Here is a 9,783-nt window from a genome sequence, read left to right as displayed (position 1 = left end):
AAAACAGATGTAGCAATCAGCTAAGCAAAAGAAGCGCAGAGAGAAGGTTAGCAGCGAATCCCGCTATCACTAAATTTACCTACAAAGCTCTTTAACTTGGTATCATTTTTACATCTTTCTGTTGGCTGCAAATGTGAGAAAAAATGTACTCTGCAGAGTGCTATGTGCAATCAATTACTGCTAAGCCAAAATTTTCATTACTGGAAAAACACCAGGTACAAGTCTGAAATGTGGTGCCAAAGGCAACATGTCAGTGCATATGAAAATCTGTGTAGGTCCAGATGAGTTGTAGGACAGAAACATATCCTACTCTCCTAAGCCTATAGTAGGGATTATTACATCATTCCTAAGGTATGTGTCTGCAGAAGAAGCAGGAAAGACACCTCTTTAGAATTGTTTCCCAATAACACCTGATAGCTAGGATTAGACTCGGATTTGGTTATACTGAGGAAATTAACAACCACCCTCTACAACTAGAACACTTCAAATAAAAATTTTCTACAGACCCCTGGGGATTGTGTTGGCAGCTAGAGAATGTTGTAACAATTACCCTGGAAAACATGGAAGGAGGTGAGTCACCATAAGCAAATTACCATCAGATAGGATGGGCTAAATTTCCTCAGTAGCTCACAGTCAGAAAGAAATATCACTTGCAGCTGCTAGACCTGGTAGTCAGGTACCAGTACAGGTTTTAGAGGAAGCTTAAGGCATCGTCTGCAATATCAATCTGCTTATAGAGGCCCAGAGAGGAGCTGCATGAATGTTTAAACTGATGGATTAGCACAATTTCCATGTAGGCTTCAAGAACTGAATCAAGGCAAAAAGCTTGCAAGTGCTAATGTGAAGAGGAAGATTTCCAAGCCTTTTTATCCCAGGTAATAACACCTGCCTGAGAAATGATTTGTAAATCACTTATTGTTGCCATCCCAGGAGAATACAGAAAGGAACCTAACCAGGTGCCAATTTGGGTCTACAGGACAGATATGAATAGATGAATGCAAAGCTACCATGTGACCTCCCACTTGCCATTCATTCTCCAAGGCATACTGTTGGTTTGTACTCAGCAAAACAGAGAGAATATTTTTCAGCAGAAGGTGAAGGAGAGTTACAGGGAGAACAACCTCCCCAGCTGTGACTTAGCACCATGCAGTTGTCCTGTTTCTTACTATCATGGCTAGGAAACCTCTACAGAACTCCCACAGTCACCAAAAGAAAGCATGCCAGAGAGAAATTCTGCCTTGTTTTATACATTCATCTTCAGTGAGGATGTTCAGTTATTTAAACATTCAGTCTTCCCTGCTAGCATAGTATTTTCAGAATTCCCTTATCAGAGCCACCTTTCTGCTTTAAATTGCTCACTGCAGGAAAGAGTGCTACATTATTCATGTGCAACACTGTCTGTGGTACCAGGTGAGCCAGGCATTGCATAGAAGGAGAGCACAGGTCAAAGCAAATGCATTGGGTGCTTGTTAGATACACATGATGGTCCCAAGGGCCTCTTTCTACTATCAGTTCAATCATGTGCCCAGCTCCAGCAAAATTCAGCTGCACAGAATGGATGTGATCTCTGAATTTCCCATGGATATACCTGTAAATACCAAAATATAGCATCTGGTGAGAATAGAGGTGCAACTGTTTTATGTTTTTTCTTTCTTCCTTTATGTTTTATTGGGTGCTAGATTTAAAGTATCTTTCACATTGCACCACTGAGCTCAGGAGCAGACTTCATAATCACAAAGGGGTCTCACTAAACTCAAGTTTGATGTTTGTGTGTAGTTGCACTCCTGCATTAAGCAGTAAGGGGAATATTCCTTCCTCTTTCAGAGTTCATTGGACTACACCTTTTTATTTCCAGAAGTGATGCCAACATATATAAATATTGCTGGGAAACCCTTGCTTTCAGTAAATATTTATCATCATCATCTCTGATGCACATTGTTTTTAGTGTGTTTCAATGAAATCGCTAAAAGAAAAGTTTTCTCCAATGGAAAAACATAATCTTTGGCAGAAATTGTCTATAATCTCCTAAAAGAGGTTTTTCTGCCAACTTTGACTGGTAAGTGAAAGTGAAGTAATATGCAAATTGTTTCTGTTGCTAGAAAACCTAGTTTCAAAATCTGGTATTAAAACACTCCTGCAATCCACTATCAATCTGAAGCCACAACTCCTTGTTACACATCTCCATAGCAATGCCACAGTGGAGTCATGACTTCAGTGTGCCTTTGCATAACAGACATAAATTATGGTGGTTTAACACCAGCAGGAAATTAAACCCATATAAACCACTCCACTTACCCCCAAAGGTTCCAGTAAGGGAGGGACAAAGGCAGAGGCTATGGGCTGAGATAACAATTTCCTGCATGCAAAAGACAATGGAGTAAGAAACACACAATAACAACAAAATGAATACCAAAAGTATACCAAGAGAGAAGGTGTTTTACCTACAGACATGTATTCACCCTCAGGAACACAAACAAGACAGCAGATGCTCCCCACAGGTCACATCCACATGGCTCCCCAGGTTGCTCCCTTGTTCTGGACTGGTGCAGGGCATGGGAAGGTTGCACTATGGCAACCTTTCCATGCCCTGCACCAGTCCAGAACAAGGGCTAAGAGAAGGGGGGCTCCCACAGACAGTGCTTCCCAACACCTTCCCACTGGGAAGGGGGAGGCAAAATTGCACCCTTCCACTGGGGCAGCTGGGTTTTCCTGCCAAAGCCATGCTTACAGGCATGATGTGGGAGGTGTGGAAGAACAACCTGGGCAGGCCCGCTGCAGCACTCAGCCCCACCTCTCCCTGCCACCAGCAGAGCGTGAAGGAAGACCACCTTCCCTAAGAGGAATTTAGAGCCTTGCATACACACATACACAGCAGGCATGAAGACTGTTATGCCAATGCAACCTTATTATTAACATCCACCCAGCCCAGAGCCACATTTTGCATGAGCTAAAGCCAATTTCCATTTGTAGCTTGGAGAAACTGATCTGCAGACCTAATCTCAGCCAACTCAAGGGTTTACATTTCTATGCCGGTGCTGAGGTTAACCTCAAAAAGTAAAGTGTGCAAACAATGACAATTTTGGGAAGCAGATCAGTTGCAAATACAGTAATTTTAGTTGTAACAAGAGGCTGTTTGTATTCTCTTTCTCCACTGTCCAATTTTAAAACTTATCTGCCAGGTGAATTAATTTGTCTTTTTCAAATCTAGGAAACATAATGAAGTATGGAAATCTTGTAGTGCAAGTGATTTTGGCTATATTGTGAAACACGACAACTAAGAAATTGGGCTGGAATTGCTCATTGAAAATATTGTCCAAGAGCAATATTTTCTCTTCCATGCCAAGAGAGTCTGATTTCTGCCTACTCTGCTTGGTAGAAGTGTTTCCTCTGGGTGCCCAGCAGAAGACTCTCTACTGTGGACCAGAGGGTGGTTCCCAGCATTTAAAAATCCCAGCTGGAGACACACGGTGTCACGTTTGTAATTTTTACAAGGCCTTTACTAGCACTGCCAACAACAGGGATTTTTTGAGTGCTCTGTTGCCATCAGGCGGGGCGTGGTGCAAGGTTATTAAACTGCCTCTGCCACTTAGTTTTCATCTGACACATGCTTAATTGTGAGGATGTCCTTCCTCTTATTAGTGTTTGAATCAGTCCCACTGTTGATGAGAAGTGTTGTCCAAATTGTGTTTTACAGTAAAAAGTATTTAAAGCCACTGCCACAGTATTATGGTAGAGGGAAGTTCAGATGACATGTGTCCTCACATTTCCCACCATCAGCCAGGAATAGCACTGTCTTATTCCTGATGGGCAGAGATGCAGTAGTTGACATGATGAAGGGACTGGCCTGGATGCCCCTATGGGGACAGGAGGGCTGCAGTGTAACCCATATGTAAGAAAGACTTTATTCAATATTCTCTGTCATCTCCTGCTATTTTTATTAATTATTTGGAAGGAAACGGCTGTTGAAGGTAGAATGCGAGGAAGAAGGAGATGTGTGAATTATGTGGCTTCTCAGCCTCGTTGAATGCTTGGGAATATTATGTACTAGTAGCTGTTGATCAAAGGTGCAGTGTTCAGATGCTAAGGACTGAAATCAGTCTAGGGTCAAAAAAAGGTTCATTTTCTTGCATGAGGAACAAATTTCACAAGCTGTGTAGCTTTGCTATATCGTAAATAGCTACAGTCCTTCCTTCCAGCTTTTAATCCATCAGAGCATTGAATTACAGTGACAGTTTCAAATCTTGGAAGTCAGATGTGCTTCTCCTAACCTCTGCTCCCTGAAGACTCCCTGTGATTACCAGCTCCAACAAGCCAAGTAAATAAAACACTTTGGGGAGTGGGAACAGAATAATTAAGTGTTAAAATAATAAGACTAGAAAATGGCACTCACCTTGGGAAACCATCCACACTGTTTTCTGCAGGGAGCAGAGACAGCTTTAAATGGCAGCTGGAGGCTGGCATTAATCCCCATGATGCAGAGTCTTGGAAAAGGGAGGCCCTTGTTCGTCCACAGTCCAGGTAAACAAGGCACCTGGAAAATAAGATAAGCCACTCTTTCTAAAGCCAGCCCGTGTTCTGGTATGGTTTCCTGGAGAGCCCTGTACATCCAGTTCTGAGAGTCCCTTTAGAATGTTTTGTACGAGGGAGTCTAATTCTGCCAGCTTACTAAGTGCTGTGTTCAGCTTACCTAAGCTGTCTTGTAAACATGTAGTTAGTGTGAAACAGTAAACAAAACTAAGCATGCAGCAGCTAATATAACTCCACGTTTGGGGCAGAGAAGAGCAGGTGCTCTTCTGGATGATAGCCACAGTTCAAAGTGTTTTGATCAGGAGACTGCTGGCAACTGATCAACAAATGTGACCAAGGCTGACGTCACCTGTTTGTTGCTGGTGTGTGAGAGTGCATGTGTGTTTATAACTGGAGTCAGGACAGATGACAGCAGTTAGGTACCCTGTTGCAGCAACTTCTGTGCTTCTCACATTTTGCTTTTTTCTACTTTTTAGCTTTACTTAAGTCCAGAATGTTTGGGCAAAAATGGAGAGAGAGTAATAGAGAGTTTATATAAGATGTGTGTATGTAAGGCTAGGTGTATTAGATACTGGTTGGTGTGAATCTCTGCTTAGCCTGCACCAGAAGAGATTTTAACCAGGTTCTGCCATTAGTCAGCACTCTAGTCCCAACACTGTAAATTTTGATCATCAATTTTTCCTGGGTTTCTTAAATTAATCTAATGCTGTGTTGCACCAGAAGGGCAAGACCTGTCCTATCCACCCTTGCTTTGCAGTCTTTTGGGTTCATACTAATACCTGGGACACTCAGCCAGTTCAGCTCACTCATCCATCAGGAGGAAGCTGTCGCTTGGCTTTGAGGGCATTGTCTGCAGGCCAATGAGCTTGCTGCTACAGCTTAGATCAGACATGAGAATTGACAGAAGAGGGAAGTGCCAGAATGTCTTTTTTTCAGAACTAATCCTCATTCAAATCAGCCTGAACTGCTTGGTAAACCACACCCATAAATATTTTCAAACTGTATAAAGGTTTAACTTCAGTATTTGTTTCAGCTAAAAGTATTTCCATAAGCTCTGGTTAAACTGTCTAGATGCCAGTAGCTCTTGGCAGAATACAAAATGTTCCTCTACTCACTTCCAGGGAAACAGCAGCTATCCCAAATCCAGAAACACAAGCAGATGTGAGCTGGGAAAGCCTGTACCTGGAGGATGTTCAACCAGGAAGGCAAGCCCGAGTACCAGCTGTACCTGCTCTGGAGAGCACAGCACCACAAATGCAGCACTGTGGGATTGACCTCTCCTGACACATGGCACACTCTTCAGTATCAGGTTACTCCTTTTAGAAAATGGAGAGTGACATCCACAGTCCTTTCCTTCTCTTCTCAAGCACCTGGGTACAGCTAATTCTGGTCTATTTGGTGATGAAGGCAGAGTTAGTACTGAAATAAGGAAGTTTTCTGTGCTCTTGCCTGCACCACAGGATTCCTGTGCTGAAGTCGCAGAGTCCTTCCTCGACTCAGCTCTCTTGTGGTGTGCTGACAGTCCTGCCCTGCCTGCAAGGGCTGGGCTGCAGCTCAGCTGAGGGAATGTTTCTGAAACTAGTTCAAGTCTCAATGGCTCTTGAGCTTTCAAATGACCATTACTTCTGCTAAGCTCTTGAGAGCTATATAGGCTATGCAGGTCCTGCAGCACTGTCACAGGTGCAGGACCTGTGCAGATTTGAGCCATTACCACCCCACCTCACAGGGCCTGGACTTTACATGCTGCAACAAAACAAACACTGGCAGGAGAGAGGCTAGATGGAGGTGTGGATGAAAAGGCACAGAACATGAATAAGAAATGCGGTACTACTAACTATTAAATGTTTTTAAGCAAAACTCATCTGTGTGTCATCTGTCCCCCTTCATCTTTTTCATTATATCCATCAGATATTTTTAGTCTATTGGCTTTTGGATTTGTTGCTTTCAGTCTGAAAAGAAAGTGGAAAAAACACATAGGCAGCAGCTGCTGCAAATGTTGCTTCCTAAACAAATATAATGAGCAAGTTTAATTTCAAATTCAAAGTACTGTTACAAAGCAAGGCTCAATGTTCCATCTATTGCACACCCAATACCACTGGTAGTTTCAACACCTGAGTCTACATCATTCTGTCTGGGTTCAATTATCCATCAAAAAAAAAATAAGCCAACAAATCATGCTAGTTCTGTCAGTGAGTCAGAAAGCATCTTCCTGTATTTGAACAAAACCTGATGAATTTAAGGGATGTTCTGTGATCTTGCTTCTGAAGAACGGTCTTCATTTAATCTGTTCATTCTTCACCCTCAAAGCAGAGGGGTTTGCCATATTGAGGCTGGCACATGGCCCCAGGTGTCTGCAGGGGCCATGCTCCAGGACCAGCCTTCCAAGAAAGTCACCACCCTGATAGCTAGAGCAGAGGTCAGCTTGGACCCTGACACCAGGTCAACTGTGACCAAGAATTAAGGTATTGTTTTTGGATGGTGGGTGTCCTAGGTATTGCAGCTGAATATCAGGCTATGGACATTATCATAGCTAAACTGTTTCTGTAGATTAGGGTGAACTTATTCTCTGAGTGGCCCACATTTTCTTACTAAAGAATTTACAGCACCTCTCTTATCACAATTTGACCCTGCTTGCTGGGAAGAAGGCATTTTTTGTGTAACACTATCAGCTGCAGACTTACCAATGATGCATCCTCCTCACATTTCTCCCTGTCCTCAGATGCTTTCTGCACTGTGGGGAAGATACATAGATTGGGAAAATGACACTTCATGTGAATGGAAGATGGTGCTCATTTTTACAACTTCCAGAATCTTTGTGTCTCAAAATCATATGTGTTATAGAAAAAGGAGTACAGAAAGCTATTTGTAATTGTATTAACATGCATGTTTTGTCTTTTATTTACTTTTGTTTACATTAAGTTATTAGAGCTTTGGAAATCTGGTTTATTTGTGAATTATTTCCTCTTCACATATAAAGCAAATGTTCAGACCCATCAAAATAAATAAGTGGAAAGGACTGGGCTGTGCTGTGGGGAAAAGCTGTTCAGTTCACAGCAGGCAAAGGATCTGTCATTGCTTCAGATGTAGATAACAGTGGCCTTTCAGCCCACCTCCAAAATGCAGAGGTAGAACATTTACCTCTCCAAAAATTAAAAAAATACACTAGCTAGGATATGAGATACATTTGCAATGAGTTCAAAGACATAAACCTGAAATGGAAATGAAAAGAAACAAGAATTGTTCAGGATAAAGAAAGATGGGGTTGACTGAAGAGGCGTTTAAAAGATGGTTTATTGCAAAATCAGTGTCATGGAATAATCACATTAGAAGCCATACATTGTATGGCTTCCTTATATCAGACGCCGTTATAATTCTACTTACAATGTCTTTCATAAATTTCTTATTCTTATCTTCCACAAAGCTCGCTAGCATCTTCATAACCAATTTCTAACTACTGTTTTACATGATTTGCCACAATGTATCTTTTTCTATCCAATCATGTAACTCTACAAAAACTTATTGCTGTATCTTCTACTTTTTATCAACTCCTCAACAAGTTCTATTGCAAAACTTTAATTGTATTCTACTATCTTGCTTAGCATATTTGTTCACTTATATGAGGCCTATATCTACTTGCTTAAAACATATTTCTGCTTAAACTACAAATCTTTATTCTTATTGTCTGTTTCACTAGTCTATTCTAAACCTTCAAGCCTTCTTCAAGGTCTAAGGTCAAACACTGTATCCATCTCTATCTCTGAGCTTGTATGCTCAAGGCCTTGGAAGTTTTCTGTGTCTGCATTTCCCACAAAGAATTCATTCAAGTGGAAAACTAGAGACAGGTGAAAAGGCAAAATAAGCAAACAGGTTTGTCACATAAGCAATTCTTCCAGGCTCTAGATTAGTAATTTTTCTGTTTTAAAAACTGGGGTTTTTTTCTTTTTTTTTTTTTTTCCTGCTTAAATGTTTATGGGTGTTTTTTTTTAAACTGCTCAAAACTACCTTCAATAGTTGAGTACAGGGAAAAACTAAGAGAATATGTAGTGCTAAGCAGAGGAGTTGCCCAACCAGCCTGTGTGAAGATACTTCCCTGCACAAGTACTTTAGGTAGGAAAAACCCACTAAGTACCTTTGAGGACTAAACTGAGAAGTCCAAATATTGAAGATTTTGTTGGAAGCAAAGATCTTCTTGGAGGAAGTAATCTGTAGACACCCCCTTTTCTGGTCTCATTTTCCCCTGCTTTTTCACTAACTAGGTATTTATCAATACTATTAGGGCAGGAGAGGGAGAACAGTCTCATATTCTGAAGCTGTGTTTCTGTAAAGAAACAGGAACCTGCTTGATTCGCTCAGAAGAGCTGGTTTTGCAGTGTAAAAACATGCAGCTGCCACTAGTATCCACTGTAATTTGATGACTTTCTAAAAACTACCTTTTGACAGCATCAATAACCAGGCATACAAAGCATCTCTGATGTTTTCCTGGCTGTAGTAGTTTGTTTATTCAGTAGCACTGAGATAATAACATGCCTATATCTCTCTGTAAGGAGGCTTCCAGGAGCTGCCTGCAGCTTACAGACACAGGCACTGTTGCTGGCTCTTTAGCATAGACACAGGTTCAGTCTTGTCATCAATGAGGAGTGGGAGGCAGTATAAGGGACTTTCGAGCATCCTCAAAGGGCTCTAATGTGTTATATGCCAGCTAAGAGTTTCATGTAATAGCAACTGTCACATTGTGAATGTGAGTTGTGCAAGTGAATACAAAGAGATGGGCAACTGTGCAAACCCCAGCCTGTTGTGAGTCACAAGTAACATGCACCTGGCAGTGCAAAGATGCTTCCAGCCATCTCTTTACACTTCTCTAAGTTAATAGAGTTCCATAGCCAAGAGAAGCTTTGATACTTGCTTGCTCATTATTAAATGTTAGAATAGTATTTGCTGCTGGTTCTATCCTAAAAGTCATCCAGACTAGAACTGCAGGTGCTGCACTTTGGTATGAATCATAGCATAAATATTGCCACAGTCACTGCTTGTCACAAACAGGTTTATTTCAAAATGACCATTGCCAAATTCCTCCTTTGTTTGGCTGTTTTACAATTCTTCCTCAATTCCTGACAGCATGCTTGCAGTTGAGAGGTGAGAGAGATGGTCTTGGTTTTGTCCCTCATCACCCTTGGAGGCACAATCTGTACAATTTACCGGTGAAAGAAGGAGGGCTCTCTCCTATGACCATTCCATAAGATAAACAAACATACTGAT

Source organism: Passer montanus, unplaced genomic scaffold (assembly GCF_014805655.1).
Source record: "Passer montanus isolate IOZ18808 unplaced genomic scaffold, ASM1480565v1 scaffold7, whole genome shotgun sequence".
Classification (NCBI taxonomy): Eukaryota; Metazoa; Chordata; class Aves; order Passeriformes; family Passeridae; genus Passer; species Passer montanus.
Note: the sequence above shows the minus strand (reverse complement) of the source record.